The sequence below is a fragment of the Cavia porcellus genome, unplaced genomic scaffold, assembly GCF_034190915.1.
Source record: "Cavia porcellus strain 051 isolate PalLab524CR breed Dunkin Hartley unplaced genomic scaffold, mCavPor4.1 scaffold_21, whole genome shotgun sequence".
Classification (NCBI taxonomy): domain Eukaryota; kingdom Metazoa; phylum Chordata; class Mammalia; order Rodentia; family Caviidae; genus Cavia; species Cavia porcellus.
The window spans coordinates 4244228-4266504 of NW_026947504.1; positions in this window are offsets into that span (position 1 = coordinate 4244228).

Here is a 22277-nt window from a genome sequence, read left to right on the forward strand (position 1 = left end):
GTGCTTTTCTCCATCCGACATTGCCACTCACTGCCCATCCTAATTCAGACCCTATGATTCACACTATCCCGTGATGTTTTTCTCACTCCTACTAGTGAATGTAATGTTACACACCCATACAATGCGCACCAACCCGCGATGTTTTTCAGAAACCTATCCTACAATGCCACTGCATGTGTCAGGACCTCCCCATGCTGACCACCCCGTGGTGCTTTTCTCCGTCCTACATTTCCACTCACTGCCTATCCTAACTCAGACCCTATGATTCACACCACCCCGTGATGTTTTTCTCACTCCTACTAGTGAATGTAATGTTACACACCCATGCAATGCGCACCACCCTGCGATGTTTTTCAGAAACCTATCCTACATTGCCACTGCATGTGTCCTAACCTCCCCATGCTGACCAACCCGTCCTGCTTTTCTCCAACCTACATTGCCACTCACTGCCTATCCTAATTCAGACCCTATGATTCACACCACCCCGTGATGTTTTTCTCACTCCTACTAGTGAATGTAATGTTACACACCCATACAATGCGCACCACCCCGCGATGTTTTTCAGAAACCTATCCTACATTGCCACTGCATGTGTCCTGACCTCCCCATGCTGACCACCCCGTGGTGCTTTTCTCCATCCTACGTTGCCACTCACTGCCTATCCTAATTCAGACACTATGATTCACACCACCCCGTGATGTTTTTCTCACTCCTACTAGTGAATGTAATGTTATACAACCATACAATGATCACCACCTCGCGATGTTTTTCAGAAACCTATCCAACAGTGCCACTGCATGTTTCCTGACCTCCCCATGCTGACAACCCCGTGGTGCTTTTCTCCATCCTACATTGCCACTCACTGCCTATCCTAATTCAGACCCTATGATTCACACCACCCCGTGATATTTTTCTCACTCCTACTAGTGAATGTAATGTTACACCCCCATACAATGCGCACGACCCCGCGATGTTTTTCTGAAACCTATCCTACATTTCCACTGCAAGTTTACTGACCTCCCCATGCTCACCAACCCGTGGTGCTTTTCTCCATCCTACATTGCCACTAACTGCGTATCCTAATTGAGACCCTATGATTCACACCACCCCGTGATGTTTTTCTCACTCCTACTAGTGAATGTAATGTTACACACCCATACAATGCGCACCACCCCGCGATGTTTCATAAACCTCTCCTACATTGCCACTGCATGTGTCTTGACCTCCCCTTGCTGACCACCCCGTGGTGCTTTTCTCCATCCTACAATGCCACTCACAGCCTATCCTAATTCAGACCCTATGATTCACACCACCCCGTGATGTTTTTCTCACTCCTACTAGTGAATGTAATGTTACTCACCCATACAATGCGAACCACATCGCGATGTTTTTCAGAAACCTATCCTACATTGCCACTGCACGTGTCCTGACCTCCCCATGCTGACCACCCCGTGGTGCTTTTCTCCATCCTACATTGCGACTCAATGCCTATCCTCATTCAGACCCTATGATTCACACCACCCCGTGATGTTTTTCTCACTACTACTAGTAAATGAAATGTTACACACCCATGCAATGCGCACCACCCTCGATGTTTTTCAGAAACCTATCCTGCATTGCCACTGCATGTGTCCTGACCTCCCCATGCTGACCACCCTGTGGTGCTTTTCTCCATCCTACATTGCCACTCACTTCCTATCCTAATTCAGACCCTATGATTCACACCACCCCGTGATGTTTTTCTCACTCCTACTAGTGAATGTAATATTACACACCCATACAATGCGCACCACCCCGCGATGTTTTTCAGAAACATTTCCGAAAGTGCCACTGCATGTGTCCTGACCTCCCCAGGCTGACGACCCCGTGGTGCATTTCTCCATCCTACATTGCCACTCACTGCCTATCCTAATTCAGACCCTTTGATACACACCACCCCGTGATGTTTTTCTCACTCCTACTAGTGAATGTAATGTTACACACCCATACAATGCGCACCACCCCGCAATGTTTTTCAGAAACCTATCCTACATTGCCACACCATGTGTCCTGACCTCCCCATGCTGACCACCCCGTGTTGCTTTTCTCCATCCTACATTTCCACTCACTGCCTATCCTAATTGAGACACTATGATTCACACCACCCCGTGATGTATTTCTCACTCCTATTTGTGAATGTAATGTTACACACCCATACAATGCGCAACACCCCGCGATGTTTTTCAGAAACCTCTCCTACAGTGCCACTGCATGTGTCCTGACCTCCCCATGCTGACCACCCTGTGGTGCTTTTCTCCATGCTACATTGCCACTCACTGCTTATCCTAATTCAGACCCTAGGATTCACACCACCCCGTGATGTTTTTCTCACTCCTACTAGTGAATGTAATGTTACAAACCCATACAATGCGCACCATCCCGCGATGTTTTTCAGAAACCTATGCTACATTGCCAGTGCATGTTTCCTGACCTCCCCATGCTGACCACCTCTGGTGCTTTTCTCCATCCTACATTGCCACTCACTGCCTGTCCTAATTCAGACCCTATGATTCACACCACCCCGTGATATTTTTCTCACTACTACTAGTGAATGTAATGTTACACACCTATACAATGCGCACCACCCCGGGATGTTTTTCAGAAACCTATCCTACATTGCCACTGCATGTGTCCAGACCTCCACATGCTGACCACCCCGTCGTGCTTTTCTCCAACCTACATTGCCACTCACTGCCTATCCTAATTCAGACCCTATGATTCACACCACCCCGTAATGTTTTTCTCACTCCTACTAGTGAATGTAATATTACACACCCATAAAATGCGCACCACCCCACGATGTTTTTCAGAAACCTATCCGACAGTGCCACTGCATGTTTCCTGACCTCCCCATGCTGACCACCGCTTGGTGCTTTACTCCATCCTACATTGCCACTCACTGCCTATCCTAATTCAGACCCTATGATTCACACCAGCCCGTGATGTTTTTCTCACTCCTTCTAGTGAATGTAATGTTACACACCCATACAATGCACACCACCCCGCGATGTTTTTCAGAAACCTATCCTACATTGCCACTGCATGTTTCCTGACCTCCCCATGCTGACCACCCCGAGGTGCTTTTCTCCATCCTACATTGTCACTCACTGCCTACCCTAATTCAGACAGTATGATTCACACCAACCCGAGATGTTTTTCTCACCCCTACTAGTGAATGTAATGTTACATACCCATACAATGCGCACCACCCCCGATATTTTTCAGAAACCTATGCTACATTGCCACTGCATGTGTCCTGACCTCCCCATGCTGACCACCCCGTTGTGCTTTTCTCCATCCTACATTGCCACTCACTGTCTATCCTAATTCAGACCCTATGATTCACACCACCCCGTGATGTTTTTCTCACTCTTAATAGTGAATGTAATGTTACACACCCATACAGTGCGCACCACCCCGCGATGTTTTTCAGAAACCTATGCTACATTAACACTGCATGTGTCCTGACCTCCCCATGCTGACCACCCCGTCGTGCTTTTATCCATCCTACATTGCCACTCCCTGCCTTTCCTAATTCAGGCCCTATGATTCACACCACCCCGTGATGTTTTTCTCACTCCTACTAGTGAATGTAATGTTACACACCCATACAAGGCGCACCACCCCGCGATGTTTTTAGAAACCTATCATACATTGCCACTGCATGTGTCCTGACGTCCCCATGCTGACCACCCCATGGTGCTTTTCTCCATCCTACATTGCCACTCACTGCCTATCCTAATTCAGACCCTAAGATTCACACCACCCCGTGATGTTTTTCTCACTCCTACTAGTGAATGTAATGTCACACACCCGTACAATGCGCACCACCCCGCGATGTTTTTCAGAAACCTATCCTACATTGCCACTGCATGTGTCCTGACCTCCCCATGCTGACCACCCCGTGGTGCTTTTCTCCATCCTACATTGCCACTCACTGCCTATCCTAATTCAGACCCTATGATTCACACCACCCCGTGATGTTTTTCTCACTCCTCCTAGTGAATGTAATGTTACACACACATACAATGCCCACCACCCCATGATATTTTTCAGAAAGCTAACTTACATTGACACTGCATGTTTCCTGACCTCCCCATGCTGACCACCCAATGGTGCTTTTCTCCATCCGACATTGCCACTCACTGCCCATCCTAATTCAGACCCTATGATTCACACTATCCCGTGATGTTTTTCTCACTCCTACTAGTGAATGTAATGTTACACACCCATACAATGCGCACCAACCCGCGATGTTTTTCAGAAACCTATCCTACAATGCCACTGCATGTGTCAGGACCTCCCCATGCTGACCACCCCGTGGTGCTTTTCTCCATCCTACATTTCCACTCACTTCCTATCCTAACTCAGACCCTATGATTCACACCACCCCGTGATGTTTTTCTCACTCATACTAGTGAATGTAATGTTACACACCCATGCAATGCGCACCACCCCGCGACGTTTTTCAGAAACCTATCCTACATTGCCACTGCATGTGTCCTAACCTCCCCATGCTGACCAACCCGTCGTGCTTTTCTCCATCCTACATTGCCACTCACTGCCTATCCTAATTCAGACCCTATGATTCACACCACCCCGTGATATTTTTCCCACTCCTACTAGTGAATGTAATGTTACACCCCCATACAATGCGCACCACCCCGCAATGTTTTTCAGAAACCTATCCTACCTTTCCACTGCAAGTTTACTGACCTCCCCATGCTGACCAACCCGTGGTGCTTTTATCCATCCTACATTGCCACTCACTGCGTATCCTAATTGAGACCCTATGATTCACACCACCCCGTGATGTTTTTCTGACTCCTACTAGTGAATGTAATGTTACACACCCATACAATGCGCACCACCCCGCGATGTTTCATAAACCTATCCTACATTGCCACTGCATGTGTCTTGACCTCCCCTTGCTGACCACCCAGTGGTGCTTTTCTCCATCCTACATTGCCACTCACTGCCTATCCTAATTCAGACCCTATGATTCACACCACCCCGTGATGTTTTTCTCACTCCTACTAGTGAATGTAATGTTACTCACCCATACAATGCGAACCACATCGCGATGTTTTTCAGAAACCTATCCTACATTGCCAATGCACGTGTCCTGACCTCCCCATTCTTACCACCCCGTGGTGCTTTTCTCCATCCTACATTGCCACTCACTGCCTATCCTCATTCAGACCCTATGATTCACACCACCCCGTGATGTTTTTTTCACTACTACTAGTGAATGTAATGTTACACACCCATGCAATGCGCACCCCCCCCCGATGTTTTTCAGAAACCTATCCTGCATTGCCACTGCATGTGTCCTGACCTCCCCATGCTGACCACCCTGTGGTGCTTTTCTCCATCCTACATTGCCACTCACTGCCTATCCTAATTCAGACCCTATGATTCACACCACCCCGTGATGTTTTTCTCACTCCTACTAGTGAATTTAATGTTACACACCCATACAATGCGCACCACCCCGCGATGTTTTTCAGAAACCTATCCGAAAGTGCCACTGCATGTGTCCTGACCTCCCCAGGCTGACGACCCCGTGGTGCTTTTCTCCATCCTACATTGCCACTCACTGCCTATCCTAATTCAGACTCTTTGATACACACCACCCCGTGATGTTTTTCTCACTCCTACTAGTGAATGTAATGTTACACACCCATACAATGCGCACCACCCAGCAATGTTTTTCAGAAACCTATCCTACATTGCCACAGCATGTGTCCTGACCTCCCCATGCTGACCACCCCGTGTTGCTCTTCTCCATCCTACATTTCCACTCACTGCCTATCCTAATTGAGACACTATGATTCACACCACCCCGTGATGTTTATCTCTCTCCTACTAGTCAATGTAATGTTACACACCCATGCAATGCGCACCACCCCGCGATGTTTTTCAGAAACGTATCCTACATTGCCACTGCAATTGTCCTGACCTCCCAATGCTGACCACCCCGTGGTGCTTTTCTCCATCCTACATTGCCACTCACTGCCTTTCCTAATTGAGACCCTATGATTCACACCACCCCGTGATGTTTTTCTCACTCCTCCTAGTGAATGTAATGTTACACACACATACAATGCACACCACCCCATGATATTTTTCAGAAAGCTATCTTACATTGACACTGCATGTTTCCTGACCTCCCCATGCTGACCACCCAGTGGTGCTTTTCTCCATCCGACATTGCCACTCACTGCCCATCCTAATTCAGACCCTATGATTCACACCATCCCGTGATGTTTTTCTCACTCCTACTAGTGAATGTAATGTTACACACCCATACAATGCGCACCACCCCCGATGTTTTTCAGAAACCTATCCTGCATTGCCACTGCATGTGTCCTGACCTCCTCATGCTGACCACCCCGTGGTGCTTTTCTCCATCCTACGTTGCCACTCACTGCCTATCCTAATTCAGACCCTATGATTCACACCACCCCGTGATGTTTTTCTCACTCCTACTAATGAATGTAATGTTACACACCCATGCAATGCGCACCACCCCCGATGTTTTTCAGAAACCTATCCTGCATTGCCACTGCATGTGTCCTGACCTCCCCATGCTGACCACCCTGTGGTGCTTTTCTCCATCCTACATTGCCACTCACTGCCTATCCTAATTCAGACCCTATGATTCACACCACCCCGTGAGGTTTTTCTCACTCCTACTAGTGAATGTAATGTTACACACCCATACAATGCGCACCACCCCGCGATGTTTTTCAGAAACCTATCCTACATTGCCACAGCATGTGTCCTGACCTCCCCATGCTGACCACCCCGTGTTGCTTTTCTCCATCCTACATTTCCACTCACTGCCTATCCTAATTGAAACACTATGATTCACACCACCCCGTGATGTATTTCTCACTCTTATTTGTGAATGTAATGTTACACACCCATACAATGCGCACCACCCCGCGATGTTTTTCAGAAACCTCTCCTACAGTGCCACTGCATGTGTCCTGACCTCCCCATGCTGACCACCCTGTGGAGCTTTTCTCCATGCTACATTGCCACTCACTGCTTATCCTAATTCAGACCCTAGGATTCACACCACCCCGTGATGTTTTCTCACTCCTACTAATCAATGTAATGTTACACACCCATGCAATGCGCACCACCCCGCGATGTTTTTCAGAAACGTATCCTACATTGCCACTGCATGTGTCCTGACCTCCCCATGCTGACCACCCCGTGGTGCTTTTCACCATCCTACATTGCCACTCACTGCCTATCCTAATTCAGACCCTATGATTCACACCACCCCGTGATGTTTTTCTCACTCCTACTAGTGAATGTAATGTTACACACCCATACAATGCGCACCACCCCGCGATGTTTTTCACAAACCTATCCTATAGTGCCACTCCATGTGTCCTGACCTCCCAATGCTGACCACCCCGTGGTGCTTTTCTCCATCCGACATTGCCACTCACTGCCCATCCTAATTCAGACCCTATGATTCACACCATCCCGTGATGTTTTTCTCACTCCTACTAGTGAATGTAATGTTACACACCCATACAATGCGCACCAACCCGCGATGTTTTTCAGAAACCTATCCTACAATGCCACTGCATGTGTCATGACCTCCCCATGCTGACCACCCTGTGGTGCTTTTCTCCATCCTACATTTCCACTCACTGCCTATCCTAACTCAGACCCTATGATTCACACCACCCCGTGATGTTTTTCTCACTCCTACTAGTGAATGTAATGTTACACACCCATGCAATGCGCACCACCCCGCGATGTTTTTCAGAAACCTATCCTACATTGCCACTGCATGTGTCCTAACCTCCCCATGCTGACCACCCCGTCGTGCTTTTCTCCAACCTACATTGCCACTCACTGCCTATCCTAATTCAGACCCTATGATTCACACCACCCCGTGATGTTTTTCTCACTCCTACTAGTGAATGTAATGTTACACACCCATACAATGCGCACCACCCTGCGATGTTTTTCAGAAACCTATCCTACATTGCCACAGCATGTGTCCTGACCTCCCCATGCTGACCCCCCGTGGTGCTTTTCTCCATCCTACATTGCCAATCACTGCCTATCCTAATTCAGACCCTGTGATTCACCCCATCCCGTGATGTCTTTCTCACTCCTACTAGTGAATGTAATGTTAAACACCCATACAATGCGCATCAACACGCGATGTATTTCAGAAAGCTATCCTACATTGCCACTGCATGTGTCCTGACCTTCCCATGCTGACCACCCTGTGGTGCTTTCTCCATCCTACGTTGCCACTCACTGCCTATCCTAATTCAGACCCTCTGATTCACACAAGCCCGTGATGTTTTTCTCACTCCTACTAGTGAATGTAATGTTACACAACCATACAATGATCACCACCCCGCGATGTTTTTCAGAAACCTATCCGACAGTGCCACTGCATGTTTCCTGACCTCCCCATGCTGACCACCTCTGGTGCTTTTCTCCATCCTACATTGCCACTCACTGCCTGTCCTAATTCAGACCCTATGATTCACACCACCCCGTGATGTTTTTCTCACTCCTCCTAGTGAATGTAATGTTACACACACATACAATGCGCACCACCCCATGATATTTTTCAGAAAGCTATCTTACATTGACACTGCATGTTTCCTGTCCTCCCCATGCTGACCAACCCGTGGTGCTTTTCTCCATCCGACATTGCCACTCACTGCCCATCCTAATTCAGACCCTATGATTCACACCACCCCGTGATGTTTTTCTCACTCCTACTAGTGAATGTAATGTTACACACCCATGCAATGCGCACCACCCCGCGATGTTTTTCAGAAACCTATCCTACATTGCCACTGCCTGTGTCCTAACCTCCCCATGCTGACCACCCCGTCGTGCTTTTCTCCAACCTACATTGCCACTCACTGCCTATCCTAATTCAGACCCTATGATTCACACCACCTCGTGATGTTTTTCTCACTCCTACTAGTGAATGTAATGTTACACACCCATACAATGCGCACCAACCCGCGATGTTTTTCAGAAACCTATCCTACATTGCCACTGCATATGTCCTGACCTCCCCATGCTGACCACCCCGTGGTGCTTTTCTCCATCCTACGTTGCCACTCACTGCCTATCCTAATTTAGACCCTATGATTCACACCACCCCGTGATGTTTTTCTCACTCCTACTAGTGAATGTAATGTTACACAACCATACAATGATCACCACCCCGCGATGTTTTTCAGAAACCTATCCTACATTGCCACTGCATATGTCCTGACCTCCCCATGCTGACCAACCCGTGGAGCTTTTCTCCATCCTACGTTGCCACTCACTGCCTATCCTAATTGAGACCCTATGATTCACACCACCCCGTGATGTTTTTCTCACTCCTACTAGTGAATGTAATGTTACACACCCATATAATCCCGACCACCCCGCGATGTTTCATAAACCTCTCCTACATTGCCACTGCATGTGTCTTGACCTCCCCTTGCTGACCACCCCGTGGTGCTTTTCTCCATCCTACATTGCCACTCACTGCCTATCCTAATTCAGACACTATGATTCACACCACCCCGTGATGTTTTTCTCACTCCTACTAGTGAATGTAATGTTACTCACCCATACAATGCGAACCACATCGCGATGTTTTTCAGAAACCTATCCTACATTGCCACTGCACGTGTCCTGACCTCCCCATGCTGACCACCCCGTGGTGCTTTTCTCCATCCTACATTGCCACTCACTGCCTATCCTCATTCCGACCCTATGATTCACACCACCCCGTGATGTTTTTCTCACTCCTACTAATGAATGTAATGTTACACACCCATGCAATGCGCACCACCCCTGATGTTTTTCAGAAACCTATCCTGCATTGCCACTGCATGTGTCCTGACCTCCCCATGCTGACCACCCTGTGGTGCTTTTCTCCATCCTACATTGCCACTCACTGCCTATCCTAATTGAGACACTATGATTCACACCACCCCGTGATGTATTTCTCACTCCTATTTGTGAATGTAATGTTACACACCCATACAATGCGCACCACCCCGCGATGTTTTTCAGAAACCTCTCCTACAGTGCCAGTGCATGTGTCCTGACCTCCCCATGCTGACCACCCTGTGGTGCTTTTCTCCATGCTACATTGCCACTCACTGCTTATCCTAATTCAGACCCTAGGATTCACAACACCCCGTGATGTTTTTCTCACTCCTACTAGTGAATGTAATGTTACAAAGCCATACAATGCGCACCATCCCGCGATGTTTTTCAGAAACCTATGCTACATTGCCAGTGCATGTTTCCTGACCTCCCCATGCTGACCACCTCTCGTGCTTTTCTCCATCCTACATTGCCACTCACTGCCTGTCCTAATTCAGACCCTATGATTCACACCACCCCGTGATATTTTTCTCACTCCTATTAGTGAATGTAATGTTACACACCCATACAATGCGCACCACCCCGCGATGTTTTTCAGAAACCTATCCTACATTGCCACTGCATGTGTCCAGACCTCCACATGCTGACCACCCTGTGGTGCTTTTCTCCATCCTACATTGCTACTCACTGCCTATCCTAATTCAGACCCTATGATTCACACCACCCCGTGATGTTTTTCTCACTCCTCCTAGTGAATGTAATGTTACACAAACATACAATGCGCACCACCCCATGATATTTTTCAGAAAGCTATCTTACATTGACACTGCATGTTTCCTGACCTCCCCATGCTGACCACCCAGTGGTGCTTTTCTCCATCCGACATTGCCACTCACTGCCCATCCTAATTCAGACCCTATGATTCACACCATCCCGTGATGTTTTTCTCACTCCTACTAGTGAATGTAATGTTACACACCCATACAATGCGCACCAACCCGCGATGTTTTTCAGAAACCTATCCTACATTGCCACTGCATATGTCCTGACCTCCCCATGCTGACCACCCCGTGGTGCTTTTCTCCATCCTACGTTGCCACTCACTGCCTATCCTAATTCAGACCCTATGATTCACACCACCCCGTGATGTTTTTCTCACTCCTACTAGTGAATGTAATGTTACACAACCATACAATGATCACCACCCCGCGATGTTTTTCAGAAACCTATCCGACAGTGCCACTGCATGTTTCCTGACCTCCCCATGCTGACCACCCCGTGGTGCTTTTCTCCATCCTACATTGCCACTCACTGCCTATCCTAATTCAGACCCTATGATTCACACCACCCCGTGATGTTTTTCTCACTCCTACTAGTGAATTTAATGTTACACACCCATACAATGCGCACCACCCCGCGATGTTTTTCAGAAACCTATCCGAAAGTGCCACTGCATGTGTCCTGACCTCCCCAGGCTGACGACCCCGTGGTGCTTTTCTCCATCCTACATTGCCACTCACTGCCTATCCTAATTCAGACTCTTTGATACACACCACCCCGTGATGTTTTTCTCACTCCTACTAGTGAATGTAATGTTACACACCCATACAATGCGCACCACCCAGCAATGTTTTTCAGAAACCTATCCTACATTGCCACAGCATGTGTCCTGACCTCCCCATGCTGACCACCCCGTGTTGCTCTTCTCCATCCTACATTTCCACTCACTGCCTATCCTAATTGAGACACTATGATTCACACCACCCCGTGATGTTTATCTCTCTCCTACTAGTCAATGTAATGTTACACACCCATGCAATGCGCACCACCCCGCGATGTTTTTCAGAAACGTATCCTACATTGCCACTGCATGTGTCCTGACCTCCCAATGCTGACCACCCCGTGGTGCTTTTCTCCATCCTACATTGCCACTCACTGCCTTTCCTAATTGAGACCCTATGATTCACACCACCCCGTGATGTTTTTCTCACTCCTCCTAGTGAATGTAATGTTACACACACATACAATGCACACCACCCCATGATATTTTTCAGAAAGCTATCTTACATTGACACTGCATGTTTCCTGACCTCCCCATGCTGACCACCCAGTGGTGCTTTTCTCCATCCGACATTGCCACTCACTGCCCATCCTAATTCAGACCCTATGATTCACACCATCCCGTGATGTTTTTCTCACTCCTACTAGTGAATGTAATGTTACACACCCATACAATGCGCACCACCCCCGATGTTTTTCAGAAACCTATCCTGCATTGCCACTGCATGTGTCCTGACCTCCTCATGCTGACCACCCCGTGGTGCTTTTCTCCATCCTACGTTGCCACTCACTGCCTATCCTAATTCAGACCCTATGATTCACACCACCCCGTGATGTTTTTCTCACTCCTACTAATGAATGTAATGTTACACACCCATGCAATGCGCACCACCCCCGATGTTTTTCAGAAACCTATCCTGCATTGCCACTGCATGTGTCCTGACCTCCCCATGCTGACCACCCTGTGGTGCTTTTCTCCATCCTACATTGCCACTCACTGCCTATCCTAATTCAGACCCTATGATTCACACCACCCCGTGAGGTTTTTCTCACTCCTACTAGTGAATGTAATGTTACACACCCATACAATGCGCACCACCCCGCGATGTTTTTCAGAAACCTATCCTACATTGCCACAGCATGTGTCCTGACCTCCCCATGCTGACCACCCCGTGTTGCTTTTCTCCATCCTACATTTCCACTCACTGCCTATCCTAATTGAAACACTATGATTCACACCACCCCGTGATGTATTTCTCACTCTTATTTGTGAATGTAATGTTACACACCCATACAATGCGCACCACCCCGCGATGTTTTTCAGAAACCTCTCCTACAGTGCCACTGCATGTGTCCTGACCTCCCCATGCTGACCACCCTGTGGAGCTTTTCTCCATGCTACATTGCCACTCACTGCTTATCCTAATTCAGACCCTAGGATTCACACCACCCCGTGATGTTTTCTCACTCCTACTAATCAATGTAATGTTACACACCCATGCAATGCGCACCACCCCGCGATGTTTTTCAGAAACGTATCCTACATTGCCACTGCATGTGTCCTGACCTCCCCATGCTGACCACCCCGTGGTGCTTTTCACCATCCTACATTGCCACTCACTGCCTATCCTAATTCAGACCCTATGATTCACACCACCCCGTGATGTTTTTCTCACTCCTACTAGTGAATGTAATGTTACACACCCATACAATGCGCACCACCCCGCGATGTTTTTCACAAACCTATCCTATAGTGCCACTCCATGTGTCCTGACCTCCCAATGCTGACCACCCCGTGGTGCTTTTCTCCATCCGACATTGCCACTCACTGCCCATCCTAATTCAGACCCTATGATTCACACCATCCCGTGATGTTTTTCTCACTCCTACTAGTGAATGTAATGTTACACACCCATACAATGCGCACCAACCCGCGATGTTTTTCAGAAACCTATCCTACAATGCCACTGCATGTGTCAGGACCTCCCCATGCTGACCACCCTGTGGTGCTTTTCTCCATCCTACATTTCCACTCACTGCCTATCCTAACTCAGACCCTATGATTCACACCACCCCGTGATGTTTTTCTCACTCCTACTAGTGAATGTAATGTTACACACCCATGCAATGCGCACCACCCCGCGATGTTTTTCAGAAACCTATCCTACATTGCCACTGCATGTGTCCTAACCTCCCCATGCTGACCACCCCGTCGTGCTTTTCTCCAACCTACATTGCCACTCACTGCCTATCCTAATTCAGACCCTATGATTCACACCACCCCGTGATGTTTTTCTCACTCCTACTAGTGAATGTAATGTTACACACCCATACAATGCGCACCACCCTGCGATGTTTTTCAGAAACCTATCCTACATTGCCACTGCATGTGTCCTGACCTCCCCATGCTGACCCCCCGTGGTGCTTTTCTCCATCCTACATTGCCAATCACTGCCTATCCTAATTCAGACCCTGTGATTCACCCCATCCCGTGATGTCTTTCTCACTCCTACTAGTGAATGTAATGTTAAACACCCATACAATGCGCATCAACACGCGATGTATTTCAGAAAGCTATCCTACATTGCCACTGCATGTGTCCTGACCTTCCCATGCTGACCACCCTGTGGTGCTTTCTCCATCCTACGTTGCCACTCACTGCCTATCCTAATTCAGACCCTCTGATTCACACAAGCCCGTGATGTTTTTCTCACTCCTACTAGTGAATGTAATGTTACACAACCATACAATGATCACCACCCCGCGATGTTTTTCAGAAACCTATCCGACAGTGCCACTGCATGTTTCCTGACCTCCCCATGCTGACCACCTCTGGTGCTTTTCTCCATCCTACATTGCCACTCACTGCCTGTCCTAATTCAGACCCTATGATTCACACCACCCCGTGATGTTTTTCTCACTCCTCCTAGTGAATGTAATGTTACACACACATACAATGCGCACCACCCCATGATATTTTTCAGAAAGCTATCTTACATTGACACTGCATGTTTCCTGTCCTCCCCATGCTGACCAACCCGTGGTGCTTTTCTCCATCCGACATTGCCACTCACTGCCCATCCTAATTCAGACCCTATGATTCACACCACCCCGTGATGTTTTTCTCACTCCTACTAGTGAATGTAATGTTACACACCCATGCAATGCGCACCACCCCGCGATGTTTTTCAGAAACCTATCCTACATTGCCACTGCCTGTGTCCTAACCTCCCCATGCTGACCACCCCGTCGTGCTTTTCTCCAACCTACATTGCCACTCACTGCCTATCCTAATTCAGACCCTATGATTCACACCACCTCGTGATGTTTTTCTCACTCCTACTAGTGAATGTAATGTTACACACCCATACAATGCGCACCAACCCGCGATGTTTTTCAGAAACCTATCCTACATTGCCACTGCATATGTCCTGACCTCCCCATGCTGACCACCCCGTGGTGCTTTTCTCCATCCTACGTTGCCACTCACTGCCTATCCTAATTTAGACCCTATGATTCACACCACCCCGTGATGTTTTTCTCACTCCTACTAGTGAATGTAATGTTACACAACCATACAATGATCACCACCCCGCGATGTTTTTCAGAAACCTATCCTACATTGCCACTGCATATGTCCTGACCTCCCCATGCTGACCAACCCGTGGAGCTTTTCTCCATCCTACGTTGCCACTCACTGCCTATCCTAATTGAGACCCTATGATTCACACCACCCCGTGATGTTTTTCTCACTCCTACTAGTGAATGTAATGTTACACACCCATATAATCCCGACCACCCCGCGATGTTTCATAAACCTCTCCTACATTGCCACTGCATGTGTCTTGACCTCCCCTTGCTGACCACCCCGTGGTGCTTTTCTCCATCCTACATTGCCACTCACTGCCTATCCTAATTCAGACACTATGATTCACACCACCCCGTGATGTTTTTCTCACTCCTACTAGTGAATGTAATGTTACTCACCCATACAATGCGAACCACATCGCGATGTTTTTCAGAAACCTATCCTACATTGCCACTGCACGTGTCCTGACCTCCCCATGCTGACCACCCCGTGGTGCTTTTCTCCATCCTACATTGCCACTCACTGCCTATCCTCATTCCGACCCTATGATTCACACCACCCCGTGATGTTTTTCTCACTCCTACTAATGAATGTAATGTTACACACCCATGCAATGCGCACCACCCCTGATGTTTTTCAGAAACCTATCCTGCATTGCCACTGCATGTGTCCTGACCTCCCCATGCTGACCACCCTGTGGTGCTTTTCTCCATCCTACATTGCCACTCACTGCCTATCCTAATTGAGACACTATGATTCACACCACCCCGTGATGTATTTCTCACTCCTATTTGTGAATGTAATGTTACACACCCATACAATGCGCACCACCCCGCGATGTTTTTCAGAAACCTCTCCTACAGTGCCAGTGCATGTGTCCTGACCTCCCCATGCTGACCACCCTGTGGTGCTTTTCTCCATGCTACATTGCCACTCACTGCTTATCCTAATTCAGACCCTAGGATTCACAACACCCCGTGATGTTTTTCTCACTCCTACTAGTGAATGTAATGTTACAAAGCCATACAATGCGCACCATCCCGCGATGTTTTTCAGAAACCTATGCTACATTGCCAGTGCATGTTTCCTGACCTCCCCATGCTGACCACCTCTCGTGCTTTTCTCCATCCTACATTGCCACTCACTGCCTGTCCTAATTCAGACCCTATGATTCACACCACCCCGTGATATTTTTCTCACTCCTATTAGTGAATGTAATGTTACACACCCATACAATGCGCACCACCCCGCGATGTTTTTCAGAAACCTATCCTACATTGCCACTGCATGTGTCCAGACCTCCACATGCTGACCACCCTGTGGTGCTTTTCTCCATCCTACATTGCTACTCACTGCCTATCCTAATTCAGACCCTATGATTCACACCACCCCGTGATGTTTTTCTCACTCCTCCTAGTGAATGTAATGTTACACAAACATACAATGCGCACCACCCCATGATATTTTTCAGAAAGCTATCTTACATTGACACTGCATGTTTCCTGACCTCCCCATGCTGACCACCCAGTGGTGCTTTTCTCCATCCGACATTGCCACTCACTGCCCATCCTAATTCAGACCCTATGATTCACACCATCCCGTGATGTTTTTCTCACTCCTACTAGTGAATGTAATGTTACACACCCATACAATGCGCACCAACCCGCGATGTTTTTCAGAAACCTATCCTACATTGCCACTGCATATGTCCTGACCTCCCCATGCTGACCACCCCGTGGTGCTTTTCTCCATCCTACGTTGCCACTCACTGCCTATCCTAATTCAGACCCTATGATTCACACCACCCCGTGATGTTTTTCTCACTCCTACTAGTGAATGTAATGTTACACAACCATACAATGATCACCACCCCGCGATGTTTTTCAGAAACCTATCCGACAGTGCCACTGCATGTTTCCTGACCTCCCCATGCTGACCACCCCGTGGTGCTTTTCTCCATCCTACATTGCCACTCACTGCCTATCCTAATTCAGACCCTATGATTCACACCACCCCGTGATGTTTTTCTCACTCCTACTAGTGAATTTAATGTTACACACCCATACAATGCGCACCACCCCGCGATGTTTTTCAGAAACCTATCCGAAAGTGCCACTGCATGTGTCCTGACCTCCCCAGGCTGACGACCCCGTGGTGCTTTTCTCCATCCTACATTGCCACTCACTGCCTATCCTAATTCAGACTCTTTGATACACACCACCCCGTGATGTTTTTCTCACTCCTACTAGTGAATGTAATGTTACACACCCATACAATGCGCACCACCCAGCAATGTTTTTCAGAAACCTATCCTACATTGCCACAGCATGTGTCCTGACCTCCCCATGCTGACCACCCCGTGTTGCTCTTCTCCATCCTACATTTCCACTCACTGCCTATCCTAATTGAGACACTATGATTCACACCACCCCGTGATGTTTATCTCTCTCCTACTAGTCAATGTAATGTTACACACCCATGCAATGCGCACCACCCCGCGATGTTTTTCAGAAACGTATCCTACATTGCCACTGCATGTGTCCTGACCTCCCAATGCTGACCACCCCGTGGTGCTTTTCTCCATCCTACATTGCCACTCACTGCCTTTCCTAATTGAGACCCTATGATTCACACCACCCCGTGATGTTTTTCTCACTCCTCCTAGTGAATGTAATGTTACACACACATACAATGCACACCACCCCATGATATTTTTCAGAAAGCTATCTTACATTGACACTGCATGTTTCCTGACCTCCCCATGCTGACCACCCAGTGGTGCTTTTCTCCATCCGACATTGCCACTCACTGCCCATCCTAATTCAGACCCTATGATTCACACCATCCCGTGATGTTTTTCTCACTCCTACTAGTGAATGTAATGTTACACACCCATACAATGCGCACCACCCCCGATGTTTTTCAGAAACCTATCCTGCATTGCCACTGCATGTGTCCTGACCTCCTCATGCTGACCACCCCGTGGTGCTTTTCTCCATCCTACGTTGCCACTCACTGCCTATCCTAATTCAGACCCTATGATTCACACCACCCCGTGATGTTTTTCTCACTCCTACTAATGAATGTAATGTTACACACCCATGCAATGCGCACCACCCCCGATGTTTTTCAGAAACCTATCCTGCATTGCCACTGCATGTGTCCTGACCTCCCCATGCTGACCACCCTGTGGTGCTTTTCTCCATCCTACATTGCCACTCACTGCCTATCCTAATTCAGACCCTATGATTCACACCACCCCGTGAGGTTTTTCTCACTCCTACTAGTGAATGTAATGTTACACACCCATACAATGCGCACCACCCCGCGATGTTTTTCAGAAACCTATCCTACATTGCCACAGCATGTGTCCTGACCTCCCCATGCTGACCACCCCGTGTTGCTTTTCTCCATCCTACATTTCCACTCACTGCCTATCCTAATTGAAACACTATGATTCACACCACCCCGTGATGTATTTCTCACTCTTATTTGTGAATGTAATGTTACACACCCATACAATGCGCACCACCCCGCGATGTTTTTCAGAAACCTCTCCTACAGTGCCACTGCATGTGTCCTGACCTCCCCATGCTGACCACCCTGTGGAGCTTTTCTCCATGCTACATTGCCACTCACTGCTTATCCTAATTCAGACCCTAGGATTCACACCACCCCGTGATGTTTTCTCACTCCTACTAATCAATGTAATGTTACACACCCATGCAATGCGCACCACCCCGCGATGTTTTTCAGAAACGTATCCTACATTGCCACTGCATGTGTCCTGACCTCCCCATGCTGACCACCCCGTGGTGCTTTTCACCATCCTACATTGCCACTCACTGCCTATCCTAATTCAGACCCTATGATTCACACCACCCCGTGATGTTTTTCTCACTCCTACTAGTGAATGTAATGTTACACACCCATACAATGCGCACCACCCCGCGATGTTTTTCACAAACCTATCCTATAGTGCCACTCCATGTGTCCTGACCTCCCAATGCTGACCACCCCGTGGTGCTTTTCTCCATCCGACATTGCCACTCACTGCCCATCCTAATTCAGACCCTATGATTCACACCATCCCGTGATGTTTTTCTCACTCCTACTAGTGAATGTAATGTTACACACCCATACAATGCGCACCAACCCGCGATGTTTTTCAGAAACCTATCCTACAATGCCACTGCATGTGTCAGGACCTCCCCATGCTGACCACCCTGTGGTGCTTTTCTCCATCCTACATTTCCACTCACTGCCTATCCTAACTCAGACCCTATGATTCACACCACCCCGTGATGTTTTTCTCACTCCTACTAGTGAATGTAATGTTACACACCCATGCAATGCGCACCACCCCGCGATGTTTTTCAGAAACCTATCCTACATTGCCACTGCATGTGTCCTAACCTCCCCATGCTGACCACCCCGTCGTGCTTTTCTCCAACCTACATTGCCACTCACTGCCTATCCTAATTCAGACCCTATGATTCACACCACCCCGTGATGTTTTTCTCACTCCTACTAGTGAATGTAATGTTACACACCCATACAATGCGCACCACCCTGCGATGTTTTTCAGAAACCTATCCTACATTGCCACTGCATGTGTCCTGACCTCCCCATGCTGACCCCCCGTGGTGCTTTTCTCCATCCTACATTGCCAATCACTGCCTATCCTAATTCAGACCCTGTGATTCACCCCATCCCGTGATGTCTTTCTCACTCCTACTAGTGAATGTAATGTTAAACACCCATACAATGCGCATCAACACGCGATGTATTTCAGAAAGCTATCCTACATTGCCACTGCATGTGTCCTGACCTTCCCATGCTGACCACCCTGTGGTGCTTTCTCCATCCTACGTTGCCACTCACTGCCTATCCTAATTCAGACCCTCTGATTCACACAAGCCCGTGATGTTTTTCTCACTCCTACTAGTGAATGTAATGTTACACAACCATACAATGATCACCACCCCGCGATGTTTTTCAGAAACCTATCCGACAGTGCCACTGCATGTTTCCTGACCTCCCCATGCTGACCACCTCTGGTGCTTTTCTCCATCCTACATTGCCACTCACTGCCTGTCCTAATTCAGACCCTATGATTCACACCACCCCGTGATGTTTTTCTCACTCCTCCTAGTGAATGTAATGTTACACACACATACAATGCGCACCACCCCATGATATTTTTCAGAAAGCTATCTTACATTGACACTGCATGTTTCCTGTCCTCCCCATGCTGACCAACCCGTGGTGCTTTTCTCCATCCGACATTGCCACTCACTGCCCATCCTAATTCAGACCCTATGATTCACACCACCCCGTGATGTTTTTCTCACTCCTACTAGTGAATGTAATGTTACACACCCATGCAATGCGCACCACCCCGCGATGTTTTTCAGAAACCTATCCTACATTGCCACTGCCTGTGTCCTAACCTCCCCATGCTGACCACCCCGTCGTGCTTTTCTCCAACCTACATTGCCACTCACTGCCTATCCTAATTCAGACCCTATGATTCACACCACCTCGTGATGTTTTTCTCACTCCTACTAGTGAATGTAATGTTACACACCCATACAATGCGCACCAACCCGCGATGTTTTTCAGAAACCTATCCTACATTGCCACTGCATATGTCCTGACCTCCCCATGCTGACCACCCCGTGGTGCTTTTCTCCATCCTACGTTGCCACTCACTGCCTATCCTAATTTAGACCCTATGATTCACACCACCCCGTGATGTTTTTCTCACTCCTACTAGTGAATGTAATGTTACACAACCATACAATGATCACCACCCCGCGATGTTTTTCAGAAACCTATCCTACATTGCCACTGCATATGTCCTGACCTCCCCATGCTGACCAACCCGTGGAGCTTTTCTCCATCCTACGTTGCCACTCACTGCCTATCCTAATTGAGACCCTATGATTCACACCACCCCGTGATGTTTTTCTCACTCCTACTAGTGAATGTAATGTTACACACCCATATAATCCCGACCACCCCGCGATGTTTCATAAACCTCTCCTACATTGCCACTGCATGTGTCTTGACCTCCCCTTGCTGACCACCCCGTGGTGCTTTTCTCCATCCTACATTGCCACTCACTGCCTATCCTAATTCAGACACTATGATTCACACCACCCCGTGATGTTTTTCTCACTCCTACTAGTGAATGTAATGTTACTCACCCATACAATGCGAACCACATCGCGATGTTTTTCAGAAACCTATCCTACATTGCCACTGCACGTGTCCTGACCTCCCCATGCTGACCACCCCGTGGTGCTTTTCTCCATCCTACATTGCCACTCACTGCCTATCCTCATTCCGACCCTATGATTCACACCACCCCGTGATGTTTTTCTCACTCCTACTAATGAATGTAATGTTACACACCCATGCAATGCGCACCACCCCTGATGTTTTTCAGAAACCTATCCTGCATTGCCACTGCATGTGTCCTGACCTCGCCATGCTGACCACCCTGTGGTGCTTTTCTCCATCCTACATTGCCACTCACTGCCTATCCTAATTGAGACACTATGATTCACACCACCCCGTGATGTATTTCTCACTCCTATTTGTGAATGTAATGTTACACACCCATACAATGCGCACCACCCCGCGATGTTTTTCAGAAACCTCTCCTACAGTGCCAGTGCATGTGTCCTGACCTCCCCATGCTGACCACCCTGTGGTGCTTTTCTCCATGCTACATTGCCACTCACTGCTTATCCTAATTCAGACCCTAGGATTCACAACACCCCGTGATGTTTTTCTCACTCCTACTAGTGAATGTAATGTTACAAACCCATACAATGCGCACCATCCCGCGATGTTTTTCAGAAACCTATGCTACATTGCCAGTGCATGTTTCCTGACCTCCCCATGCTGACCACCTCTCGTGCTTTTCTCCATCCTACATTGCCACTCACTGCCTGTCCTAATTCAGACCCTATGATTCACACCACCCCGTGATATTTTTCTCACTCCTATTAGTGAATGTAATGTTACACACCCATACAATGCGCACCACCCCGCGATGTTTTTCAGAAACCTATCCTACATTGCCACTGCATGTGTCCAGACCTCCACATGCTGACCACCCTGTGGTGCTTTTCTCCATCCTACATTGCTACTCACTGCCTATCCTAATTCAGACCCTATGATT